This window comes from Hyperolius riggenbachi, chromosome 12 (genome assembly GCF_040937935.1).
Source record: "Hyperolius riggenbachi isolate aHypRig1 chromosome 12, aHypRig1.pri, whole genome shotgun sequence".
NCBI lineage: Eukaryota > Metazoa > Chordata > Amphibia > Anura > Hyperoliidae > Hyperolius > Hyperolius riggenbachi.
Window position 1 is genome coordinate 210,064,794 of NC_090657.1, and position 13,808 is coordinate 210,078,601.

At 46.9% G+C, this 13,808-nt stretch overlaps 1 protein-coding gene across 2 annotated transcripts in view; it reads right to left on the reverse strand.

Moving 5' to 3' along the window:
- Nucleotides 1–5,681, reverse strand: part of LOC137542188 (arylsulfatase G-like) — a 211,213-nt gene extending 205,532 nt beyond the window's left edge. For both annotated transcript variants that reach the window (XM_068263914.1, XM_068263915.1), the window contains exon 1: nucleotides 4,737–5,681. The gene's annotated coding sequence lies outside the window, so the exon portion shown is untranslated. The remainder of the gene's footprint in view (nucleotides 1–4,736) is intronic.
- Between the last annotated feature and the right edge of the window lie 8,127 nt (nucleotides 5,682–13,808).

Sequence of the window (13,808 nt, forward strand, 5' to 3'; positions counted from 1 at the left end):
TGACACACGAAACTCACCGTGTAACGCAACGCAAACAGCTGTTTGTGTAGTGACGGCCGTGATGAACTGGTGCGCACCATGGCGAGAGTGTAAGTTTTGGTGGCGTGTTCACAAAACAGGTATGCAGTGGCAGGTTCACTGAACAGGTATACAGTTGCGGGTTCACTGAACAGAACAGGTATACAGTGCCGGGTTCAATGAACAGAACAGGTATACAGTGGAGGGTTCGCACAAGAGGTATGCAGTGGCAGGTTCACTGAACAGGTATATAGTGGCGGGTTCACTGAACAAAACGTTCACTGAACAAAACAGGCATACAGTGGCGGGTTAACTGAACAGAACAGTTAAACAGTGGCGGGTTGACTTAACAGAACAGGGATGCAGTGGCGGGTTAAATGAACAGTACAGGTATGCAGTGGCAGGTTCACTGAACAGGTATGCAGTGGTGGGTTCACAGAACAAGTATGCAGTGGTGGGTTCACAGAACAGGTATGCAGTGGGAGGTTAACTGAACATGTATGCAGTGGTGGGTTCACAGAACAGGTATGCAGTTGTGGGTTCACAGAACAGGTATGCAGTGGCGGGTTCACTGAACAGTTATGAAGTGGTGGGTTCACAGTACAGGTATGCAGTGGTGGGTTCACAGAACAGGTATGCAGCCAGGAACAAGCTAAGCCTAAATAATCTTTCCCTATGAGAGACTGTCTGCAGCAGCTCGCCCTACTCTCACTAACGCAGGCACACGATTGAGCGTAATGGCCGCCACTGCCTGCCTTTTATTTGGGGGGGGGGGGGGGGGTGGATCCAGGGGATAGTGTAGCTGAATTGGCTACACTGGGCCTGCTGACTGTGATGTAGAGGGTCAAAGTTGACCCTCATGGTGCATTATGGGGCGAACCAAACTTCTGCATAAGTTCGCCTGCGGGACGCGAACGCGAACCACTGAAGTTTGCATGGAAACGTTCGCAGGCGAACCGTTCGGCCAAACTCTAGTGGAGGGGTCGGGTCCCGAGCGGGGTTGGTATTACTGCAGGAGCCATGGGGGAATTAACGGGAGGGCGCGGATGGCGTCCTACATGCATCTGGATTATGAAAAGGTGTTTAAATGTTTTCACATTTGTGGCATCGGAAGTCCTTTAGACTGCTGTGCAGTCTGCATAGGCGTGATTGCGGCTGATCAGCTCCAGACCCTCCTCTCACCCCGTCATCAATATGGGTGCATACATTGGACTAATCGGGAGGAAGTGCTAGAGCTGCGTAGACGCAATCGCGTCTATGCGTAACGCGCAGCCGCGGCAATCTGTGTCGTCCATATTGAGGGGGGAATGACTTGAAAACCCAACCCAGTCAGAGGGGTCGGGACTCGACCATGGAAATTATTAGTGCTGGAGCCATGGCGGAATTCACGGGAGGGTGCGGATGGCGTCCTCAATGGATATGGATTAATAAAAGGTATTTACCTTTTTTTAACATTTGTGGCCTACAAAGTCCTTTAAAAATATATATTTTTTGTTTTTATTGGCTGAGTGTGGGAAATGTAACAAAAAAAAAAGGGTGGGGTCCCCCCTCCCGAGCCTCTGTTACCCCTTGTCCACCATGCAGGCTGGGATAGGCAGAATGCGGAGCCCCGTCCGACTGGGGCTTCTCAACATGAGCTATACCACCCCGCATGGTCCATGGTATGGGGGGCTACGGGGGGGGGGGAGGGGAGGCCGAGCCTTTCACTACACCCACTGGAGCCCTTGTCCAATCCATGGACAAGGGGCTCTTCCCCACCTCCGGTGCCCGAGGAGGAGGTGGTGGCGACGACTCCCTGGGGGGCGGTTCATGGTGGCATGTGGGAGTACCCTTTAAGAAGGGGACCACAGATGCCCACCACCTCCCAGGAGAAATGAGTATGGAGGTAGAAAGTACCCCTTACACATTTCCACAAAGGGTTAAATGAAATAAAAACACAAACACGAAAAATGTCCTTTAATGTTCTGAATGAACCATAAATACTTACCTGTCCCTTTATAAAAATTTTACCCCAGCAATATCCACGGTAATTGATCCAAGGAACTGTATCCTCTTATGTTGCGATGTTCTATTAAGTTATTTGAAGATCTCCAAAGCCCCCCACCCACATAGCAGAGAATGCATATTTTTGGATGCATAGCTGCTAGCTCCCGCTGTCTCTCCCCACCTGCCTGCACCTGTCAACCACCACCTAGGTTTGAACCCAGTGCACCATGGGTGCGCTGGGTGCCAACCTAGGTGGGGGTTGACAGGTGCAGGCATGTGGGGAGAGACAGCAGCTGGAGCCAGCAGATTCACGACCTTCCATGGACGAATTGTCTGATATACTAACGGCTCATGAATGAACTGGATCGTTTCAAATAATCGGTTCTTTTTCTATGAATCGAATATTTTTTTATTAATTTTAAATCAATTTACTTACAAAGTATAAAGTGTTTGGGAGAATTTTTTTATTCCTCTTGTTTCCACTGTGTTTCTTCACATTCCAAGTAATTTTGGTGTATCTAGCTTTTAAAGGGGCTTTGCAATTAAACATTAAAGTCGGCGGGGGTATATTTTTCCCCGGTCAGAAGGATAATTTACATTGAAACTTTACAATTGATTTTCACAGAAACTATTAGGTTTTTTTGAAAAAATAATTAACACTCTTGTACTCACTGAAAGATCTCAAGTTGTTAGAAACCTTGAAACATTTTTTACATGACTTTTGTCGGCAGCAAAAATGTTTCTAGTTTTCGAACTTCACCTCACCATTGAAGTCTATTGCAGTTAGCGAAGTTCATGCGAACCGAACCTTCGACGGCCGTTCACATACAGGGTTCGCAAACAGAAAATCACAGGTTCCCATAATCGGATAGGTGATCGATAGGTGATTAGTAGGGAGAATATGTGAAAACATTGAACTGGGGACTTGATAAGAACGGGTGTGTGGTGCAATGTGAGGTTGGGGGCTGGGGATTGGGTAGAAGCATGAGGAAGATTAGGGTGTAATGTGATGGGTAGTAGTGACGGGTACTGACAGGGTTGCTTGATAGGTGACAAGTAGGTAATTAGAAGGGAGAATATATGCGAACTGTGCACTAGCGAGTTGATCAGAGGGGGTCTGGTGGGCTCTTTGAAGTAGTGGCGGATGATTGGGTGAACCCAAGGGGAAGTTTAGAGTCTGCTCTGATGGGTACCACTTACAGGTGGTGACAGGGGTAGATTGATGGATGATTGACGGGTGATTGACTGGTGATTATATTGAAGGATAGATGTATACAGTACAAAGGGGGGGGGGGAATGTAAAGAATCGGAGGGTGTGGGGGGTGATCAGGAGACACCAGGGGACCGTTAAGGGACTAATGTAAACAATAGCTTTAACAGATAGTCACAGGGAGAGATTAATGGGTGATTATGGAGTGATTTGGTGAAAAAAGGGGTCTGAAGGGGTGGGCGGGGAGGAGAGGGCCGGCTGAGGGGTGCTTTGGGTGATCTGAGGGAAGGGGGTGGCAGGATCCGTTTGTTTGGTGCAGACTAGGGTGACTGAAGACTGTCCAGGTGGTCACTCGATCACTGGGACCACCAGGGCAGGCGGCAGACTGTATGTTACACGTATTATACATTAGAAGGCGTATTATACGCATTACATGAAGAAATACAAGGGTAAACAAACCGCCGGCGCTTAAAAACAGCGCGCTTTCAAACAGCCAGCCGGTTGACATCGCGGATAAGCGGAAAATATTGCCGGCGGATGCACATGCATCACAGGGCACAATCAACGGCTAAACAGTGTGCCAGGAGCCTAAGCTACTTGCCAAAACATGCTCCTGGGGCTGACACTTTTGCGGCGCAGTACGCGAGTGGATACACAAATTGGTTTATGAGAATTAAATGCACTTTTAATTAATGATAAATTATTGTTGACATACACTGTGATAGGGACATAAATTAATATTAATAGACAATTAGCTAGTTAGTGTGGTACTAATTTAACCCAGGGGTATTGGAGTTTGGAAGATAATAATATATTGTTGGAAATATAGACAGTTAACGTGGTGGCGATTTAGTACAGGGGTAAAGCATTGTACTTTGGTGAAAATTTTGAAACAGGTTTAGTTGCCGGTTCGATTCCAGTCAATGGTCTTGTTTTATTAGGATTACATTTTTATTTATAGATGCGCAGCTATGTATACATTAAAAAAAGGAAACTGTAATAAAAATAATTTTAAAAGAGGATTCATTTTTTATTTTTTTTTATATCCAAGCTGCATAACGAATATAACAATGTACGTGGAAAACGGAGTGGGATGACAGAATAAACATGAGAGACAAGCAATTAATGGCTAAACAAATAAAGAAAAATAACTGCAGTGATTAGTTTAAAAAAAACCAGTACATCTATTTTTCATAAGTTTGCAGCAAGAAATTTCTTTTCTCTCATCTTCCTGCGTCCCACTTCCTATTGAAAATTGTATGCGTTATGCAGCTGTGATATTATAACACAAACACTAGTTTATAAATAATCTATAATTGCAGAAGAAATCGTTAATTGCTGTAAAAATAGAAGCTGTATCTATATCTATTAGGGTAAAATTAATTAGGGCAGTATATGTTTCTATTAAGGTAAAATAAATTATGACGTTCAGAGGATTCGAACCTGTAAAATTCACATCACAGTCCAGCACTTTACCAGTGTGCTACAACTGCACTTCTCAAACACACAGAACATTACTTACATATCCTTGTGCGTCATAAAAGGATGCTACACAGCGCCATCTACAGTTCGAATATTTTCATACAAGCCGAGCCACCAAAGGCATCATGATTCTCAATGGTGTTGCAGTCAACAGAAGAAGACTACGGATGATTCAACACGTTCCGTTACAGAAAGTGAAAGTAATTGAATTGGAAAACGATATTTAACCTTATTTAAATGTAAAGGTAAATATAAACTATAAACTAAGAATACCGTTCAAAAAGACGAAAAGATAAAGCATAAAACGAAAAAAAAAAATTTGTAAAACGAAAAAAAAAAAATCAAAACGATATTTTTCACAGAAAAAAAAAACGATATTTTTCGTTTTAAACACGTTATCGTTAACTGTCTGGCGCCATTATTTGGCCGGCGCCATTTTTAACGGACCCGCCTGGGTTATAGGTGCTGGGTACACTTTCCCTGGTAGCCCAGCAGTATGCACAGTCCCTGGATTCCAGGTGCTGGGTACACTCCTCTTGGTACTCCAGCAGTTTGCACAGTCCCTAGGGTACAGGTCCTGGGTATAGCTCTCCTGTTACCCCAGCAGTATGAACAATCTGTGGGTTACAGGTCTTGGGTGCACTCCTCCTGGTACTCCAGAAGCATGCATAGTCTCTAGGTTATGGCTCCTGGGTGCACCCCAACATGTACTCCTCCAATAAACACATACCCAGTCTTTGGGGTTACAGGACCTGTGTACACTTCTCTTGGCACTCCAGCAATATGCACAGTCCTTGGGGTTGCAGTCCTGAGTACAGATCCGGGGTGTCCACTCTCTGGAACATCATCCCTTGCTTATTCTCAGAGTTATAGATCTTACTTGCAGACTGTAGGAGCTTAAATATTCCTCCTGCGTCCCATAGACGGCTGCTGAAGCCGAGCGTTCAGCTAGTTTCATCTGCACTTCAGCTGTAGTTTGATCACTTTCTCTCTCTCTCTCAGCCACCCCTCCCATTTTCCAGCTTCATGATAATAATTATCAACAAAGTCGTAACTGTTATTGTCTTATGGGTGTCTCCAACCACAGCTTGCCTAGTCCTCGATACGAGCTCAGCTCTGTTGAAAGAAGTTTGTTCAGATAGAACATGTTTATGATTGCAGAGTTTTTGCAGGAGTTTTATATTCAGGATGTGGTAGAAGCTACACTGAGCAAAAAATAAAAAACCCAAAACTTTCGGTTTTGCTCCCATTTTGCATGAGCTGAACTCAGAGATCTGAAACATTTTCTACACGCCCAAAGGTCCCATTACTCTCAAATATTGTTCACAAACCTGTCTAAATCGGCGTTAGGGCTGGTGCACACCAGAGTGGTTCTGAAACGTTTTTTAAAACGCTTGCAGGGGGAAAGCCGCTTGGCTAATGAAAGTGAATGGGATGGTGCACACCAGAGCGGGTCGTTTTTCCCTCAAACGCAAACTCCTGTCCTGCAGCATGTTTTAGATTTTGGAGGCGTTTCTGCCTCAATGTTAAGTATAGGAAAGTGGAAAACCGCTCTGAAAAACGATAGATCAGAGCGGTTTTCCAGGCGTTTTTGTTACAGAAGCTGTTCAGTAACGGCTTTACTGTAATAATATATGAAATCTTATGCAGGAGAACAGAGGCGCCAAAAGGATAAAAGGAAGCTAAATGAGCTTAAAAAACAAATTCTTGGTAAATAGAGGAGGCAGTGGTGGACTTACCTCCTCCAAGTGGACACACAACGACTGTAGTAAAGACAGTCAATATATTTTATTTATGAACTCCAAATATGCAACGCGTTTCGCAGGTTTGATCCCGCTTCATCAGGCAATAACAACGGAGCAATAGCGTATGTGGTCAGTAGAAGAGCCAGGCACCTCTGATATATGAAATCTGCTACACAAAAACGCCCCAAACCGCTAGGCATGTTTAGAAAACCTCTCTGGGCACAGCTCCCCATTCCTGGTCACCCCTCAGCACTTTGGTAAGCTTTACCACTTTGGAACCTTTCTCTTTACAGGCTTTCACTTTAGCACTTTTATATTATGAATGTTACTGATACATGATTGTGTTTACTACACGTAGATCACTGTAAATAGCTCTATGCCTGGATGATGTATATTTTTGCACTCTTTTAAATATTTTTGTGCATCTTTTGTACTTTTTGGCAAATATAAATCTTTTTCATATTTCTTGCACATATTTTATGCAGTTGGAGCTTGCTAGGGAACTTAGGGGCACTTTTCTTTTTTCATAGGTTTTTTACCCAGGCATAGTGCAAACTTTTTGGTGTGCAACACACCTCACTTCTTGGTACACAGAATTTCAGAAACCTTTTTGCTAACCAAAGTGATCTTTTATTATGCATATTGTAATTGAAAAATTATATATCCTTTGGGGTACAAATTTATTCAGAAAGTTTGATTACAGCCAACGTTTGGGGAAATTGTTTTAATCGTTTTTAATGTTGGTTCGTGTTTTTGAACTTGAATAAAATTTGTACTATTTTTGCAACTTTACCTATGGTGTTTATCATAGTTTCCACTCAGTGAGGGTACTTTTTCTTTAAAATGTTGCATTTCTGCCTCAATGTTAAGTATAGGAAAGTGGAAAAACGCTCTGAAAAACGTTAGATCAGAGCGGTTTTCCAAGCGGTTTTGTTACAGAAGCTGTTCATTATCAGCTTTACTGTAACAAAATATGACATCTGCTACACAAAAACGCTCCAAAAAACGCTAGGAATGTTTAGAAAACCTCTCTAAACAAACCTAGAATTGCTCTGAAAATCTGCTTCAAACACCTCTAGCATTAGCAGATCTGCTAGAGGTTTTTGGTGTGCGCTGGATAATCCATACCACCTCACGGGTGTGGCTATCAAGGTGCTGATTGAACAGCATGAAGATTGCACAAGTGTGGCTAAAGGTCCGTACACACGCCGGATTGGAAGCAACGACGGGTCCGTCATCACCTCCCGCTGGGTGGGCGTTCCAGCGACAGTCTGGCGTGTGTACAGACTGTCTGCAGACTGATACGGCTGTTTCTGAGCGATCCGCCCGGCGGATCGCTCAGAAACAGCCGTATCAGTCCGCCGACAGACTGTACACACGCCGGACTGTCGTTGGAACGCCCACCCAGCGGGAGGTGACGACGGACCCGTCGTTGCCTCCAGTCCGGTGTGTGTACGGACCTTTAGACTGGCCACAATATAAGGCCTCTCTAAAATGTGCACAGTTTTGCCTTACATGGGGAAAGGTGAGGAAGCAGAAAACCAGTCAGCATCTGGTGTGGCCACCATTTGCCTCACACAGTGCAACACATCTCAGTCGTATAGAGTTGATCAGGTTGTTGATTGTGGTCTGTGGAATGTTAGTCCACTCTTCTTCAATAGCTGTGCTAAGTTGCTGAATATTGGCAGGAACTGGAACACGCTGTTGTATACGCCGATCCAGAGCATCCCAAACATGTTGAATGAGTGACGTGTCTGGTGAGTGTGCTGGCCATGCAAGGACTGGGATGTTTTCGGCTTCCAGGAATTGTACAGATCCTTGCAATACTGGGCCGTGTATTATAATGCTGCAACCCGAGGTGATGGTTGTGGATAAATGGCACAACAATGGTCCTCAGGATCTCGTTACGGTATCTTTGTGCATTCAAAACACCATTAGTAAAGTGCACCTGTGTTCGTTGTCCATAACATATGCCTGCCCATGCCATAACTCCACCGCCACCATGGGCCACTCGATCGACAACGTTGACATGAGCAAAATGCTCACCCACACCACGCCACACATGCTGTCTGCCATATCCTCTAAACAGTGAAAACCGGGACTCATTCGTGAACAGAATGGGTCTCCAACCTGCCAGACACCATCTAATGTGAGCATTTGCCTGGTAAATTCAGTTACAACGACGAACTGCAGTCAGGTCCAGACCCCGATGAGGAGGACGAGCATGCAGATGAGCTTCCCTGAGACGCTTTCTGACAGTTTGTGCACATATTCTTTGGTTATACAAACCGATTGTTGCTGTGCCAGTCCGTGTGGCTGGTCATGGAGGTGAACATGCTGGATGTGGAGGTCCTGGGCTGGTGGGGTAACACATGGTCTGCGGTTGTGAGGCCAGTTGGATGTACTGCCAAATTTGAACATTAATTTCTTGGGTAGTAGCTCTGGTTGACATTCCTGCAGACAGCATGCCAACTGCACACTCCCTCAAACGTTGCAACATCTGTGGCATTGTGTTGTGTGATCAAATTGCACACCTTTTATTGTGGCCAGTCTAAGGTACACCTGTGCAATATTCATGCTGTCTAATCTGCACCTTGGTATGCCACATCCGTGAGGTGGGACGGATTATCTCGGGAAAAGGCGAAGTGCTCACTAAAGGTGGCCACTATTGGTCCAATTTCTAGCGAAAAATCATTTGAGTGATCAGAAATTCTGATCGGAAGAAAAATCGTTCACTACACCATCAACGAACCAATCTTTGCTTCCTATTTATCACAACCAATCAAAAAAATCCATATTTTGGTTTGCCAAAAATCCAGGCGGACAATTTTTTTTTTATAATCGTTCATAATCGATTGTGCCCATCAACTGAGATTATTTTCAACCAATTCGATCAGGATTTCTGATCGCTCGAAAGATTTTTCACTAGAAATTGGACCGTTAGTGGCCACCTTAACACGGATTTAGACATATTTGTGATCGATATTTGAGTATGTAGAAAATGTTTACCATCTTTGATTTCAGCTCATGCAAAATGGGAGCAAAACCGAAAGTTTTGCGTTCATATTTTTGCGCAGTGTAAATGCTGTGTACATTAGTAGGCAATACCTATGGTATTATTAAAAGGTTTAGGCCTCTTTCATAGTGTTGGGCGAACAGTGTTCGCCACTGTTCGGGTTCTGCAGAACCTGTTCGGGTGATGTTCGAGTTCGGCCGAACACCTGATGGTGTTCGGCCAAACCGTTCGGCCACATGGCCGAACTAAGAGCGCATGGCCGAACGTTCCCCGAACGTTCGGCTAGCGCTGTGATTGGCCGAACGGGTCACGTGGTTCGGACCCAAACGCGCTCTGATTGGCCGAACTGTCACGTGGTTCGGGTAAATAAATACCCGAACCACGTCATATCTCCGCCATTTGTCTGTGGGTTTAGCTTTGGGTAGGCAGGCAGGGTAGTTCGCGCTCCAGCCACGCTAGCCAGGGTCCCCCCAGTCATTGTGTCGCTGCTGGGAATAGTAGTACACCGCTCGCTCAGCCACACTATATAGCATTGTGTTTACTGCCACTATGTGTACCTCGCTCAGCCACACCATATAGCATTCTGTTTACTGCCACTCTGTGTACCTCGCTCAGCCACACTATATAGCATTGTGTTTACTGCCACTCTGTGTCTGCTGGGAATAGTAGTACACCGCTCGCTCAGCCACACTATATAGCATTCTGTTTACTGCCACTCTGTGTACCTCGCTCAGCCACACTATATAGCATTGTGTTTACTGCCACTTTGTGTCTGCTGGGAATAGTAGTACACCGCTCGCTCAGCCACACTATATAGCATTGTGTTTACTGCCACTCTGTGTACCTCGCTCAGCCACACTATATAGCATTCTGTTTACTGCCACTCTGTGTCTGCTGGGAATAGTAGTACACCGCTCGCTCAGCCACACTATATAGCATTCTGTTTACTGCCACTCTGTGTACCTCGCTCAGCCACACTATATAGCATTGTGTTTACTGCCACTCTGTGTCTGCTGGAAATAGTAGTACACCGCTCGCTCAGCCACACTATATAGCATTCTGTTTACTGCCACTCTGTGTACCTCGCTCAGCCACACTATATAGCATTCTGTTTACTGCCACTTTGTGTCTGCTGGGAATAGTAGTACACCGCTCGCTCAGCCACACTATATAGCATTGTGTTTACTGCCACTCTGTGTACCTCGCTCAGCCACACTATATAGCATTGTGTTTACTGCCACTCTGTGTCTGCTGGGAACAGTACTACACCGCTCGCTCAGCCACACTATATAGCATTCTGTTTACTGCCACTCTGTGTCTGCTGGGAATAGTAGTACACCGCTCGCTCAGCCACACGATATTGTGTTTACTGCCACTCTGTGTACCTCGCTCAGCCACACTATATAGCATTGTGTTTACTGCCACTCTGTGTCTGCTGGGAACAGTACTACACCGCTCGCTCAGCCACACTATATAGCATTGTGTTTACTGCCACTCTGTGTACCTTGCTCAGCCACACTATATAGCATTGTGTTTACTGCCACTCTGTGTCTGCTGGGAACAGTAGTACACCACTCACCCGCCACTGTATAGCATTGTGCTCTGTGTCGCTGCTGGGAATAGTGGTACACCGCTCACCCACCACTGTATAGCATTGTGCTCTGTGTCGCTGCTGGGAATAGTGGTACACCGCTCACCCACCACTGTATAGCATTTCTGTACTGCCACTGTACTGCTGCCAGTCAGCGTGTACTTTAAGGATAAGTGAAATGAGGAAGAAATCCGGTGAAAGAGGGAGGGGCAAGGGAAGAGGTGTTTCCCCTGACGGTTCACGTACAGGCCACAGGGGAGCACCCAAGAAAACCCACTCAATACCGCCCATGTTGTCCAGGACAACAACCCTCACAAATCCAAAAGAACAGGACCAGATAATTACTTGGATGACCTCTCAAGCGTCCAGCAGTGGGTTAAGCAGCACCAGCACATCACGCACGAGGTCCGAGTCCTCAGCCAGTTACAAGGAGCCAGTGGGCACAAAGCTGACACAACCGGCAGTGACACCACGCACACAACTGCCAGATAACCAGTCCGATGAATTACCTCAGGACACAATGGGGTATTCGCAGGAGCTATTCCCAGCCCAACAAACTTCCACCTTTCAAAGGTCAATGGAGGAACAGCCAGAAATGTTGTGCCCGGATTCACAACCATTAACTGTGGGAAATGCACCGCGCACTGAAATACAAGGCGAGTCCGAGGAGGACTCGGAAACCCAAATCCCAGAGCAAGTTGGGCAGGAGGGGTTGCAATTGCAGGAGGTCGGCCGACAAGATCTGGAAGACGACGTTGGAGTGAGCTGCGCAGAGGTTGTTCTGGGGAGCTCTACTCCACGGCGGCGGCCCCCCACAATGACATATGACGAGTTTCAGGAGATGGAAGAGGAGGGTATGGACAATGTGGACATAGACCCAGATTTTGTTTGTGAACGAGAACATCGCCGTCGTAGCAGCAGCACAGATGAGTCTGTTGAAGAACCCACTGCTGCACGAGTTCGCCTTGTGCCACAAGGTAGGCGGCACGAAATTTCAGGCACCACAAGCGTGGAAGTTCAAGTGAGAGGCAAAAGAGGCGCAAACAGAAATCGCCAGCAAGGCAGGTGCTCCAAAGTCTGGGGTTTCTTTGAAGACTGCACTGAGGATGGTACTATGGCGATTTGCAAGGTGTGCAAGACCCGCCTGAGCAGGGGGAAAAGTATTAACAACCTCTCCACCACCAGCATGAGCTGCCACATGCTATCCAAACATCCCACTCTGTGGGCAAACGCGGCAGGACAGGGTACCAGCAACACTGCCTCCCTTGGGGTAACCAGACTTACCACCAGACCCGCCTCAGCAGCAGCAGTAGCCCAGCCATTGCGTGGTTCACAACATTCACAAACATCAGACGACGCTGACACTGTCACTTTCCGGAGTAGTGCTCTTGAGGTCTCCCAGTGTTCATCAAACACAACAACCAACAGCCCTTCAGTGTGCAGCCCTACAGTTCAGTTGTCTGTCTCGGAGATGTTTGAGCGCAAGAGGAAATAGCCAGCAAATGACCCCCGGGCCGTGGCAGTAACAGCCAGCATAGCCAAGCTTCTGGCCTGCGAAATACTGCCATATCGAGTGGTGGAGACAAACAGCTTCAAGGGCATGATGTCAGTGGCCATCCCACGTTACGTGGTTCCTAGCCGCTACCACTTTGCGCTCTCTGCAGTGCCTGAGTTGCATGAGCACGTGGTCAGCAAAATAACCCGAAGTTTGAAGAATGCCGTTGCCTGCAAGGTTCACCTCACCACTGACACCTGGACGAGTGCGTTCGGCCAGGGTCGATACATCTCCCTTACCGCGCACTGGGTGAACCTTGTGGAGCCTGGCAGTGATTCCTCACCTGCTACGGCGCGGGTGTTGCCCACGCCGCAAACAGCTGCACCGCCGTCCCTCCCACTGGATAACAACAGCAGCACCTACCTCTCTGACTCCTTCTCCTCCAACGCATCTCAAAGCTGTACCTCATCCGGAAACGCTAACCCAGCAGCAGTAGGATCGTGGAAGCAGTGCAGCACAGCTGTTGGCATGCGTCAGCAAGCGTTGCTGAAGCTGATCTGCCTTGGGGATAAGCAGCACACAGGGGAGGAAATTTGGAGGGGAATAAAGGAACAGACGGATTTGTGGCTGGCACCGCTGGACCTGAAACCGGGCATGGTTGTGTGTGATAATGGGAGTAATCTCATTCGCGCTTTAAGGTTGGCTAAGCTGACACACATCCCTTGCCTGGCGCACGTGATGAACCTAGTAGTTCAGCGGTTCCTGAGGACATACCCAGGCGTGGCCGATCTTCTGTTGAAGGTGCGACGAGTGGCCAAACATTGTAGAAATTCCAGTACTGCTTCGGGGGCACTCGCCAAGATGCAGGAGCGCTTCAATCTCCCCCACCATCGCTTGCTGTGTGATGTCCCTACGCGCTGGAATTCTACACTGCACATGCTAACCCGCTTTTGCGAGCAGAAGAGTGCAGTGGTCCAGTACATGATGGCGCAGTACCGAGGCGCATCCGGACAGCTGCCAAGCTTCTGTGGATCCGATTGGGCCAACATGTTGGACCTCTGCCAAGTCCTCCAAAATTTTGAGCAATCCACGTTGCTTTTGAGCAGTGACAACTCTTCAGTCAGCATTACCATACCACTGCTGTGTTTGCTGAAGAGGTCAATGTTGAAAATCAAGGAAACAGCTGTCATGATGCAACTGGGGGAATCTGAAGGAGAAAACGATCAGCGTGATGGTACCAACATCAGGCCATCCGCCTCAGGAAA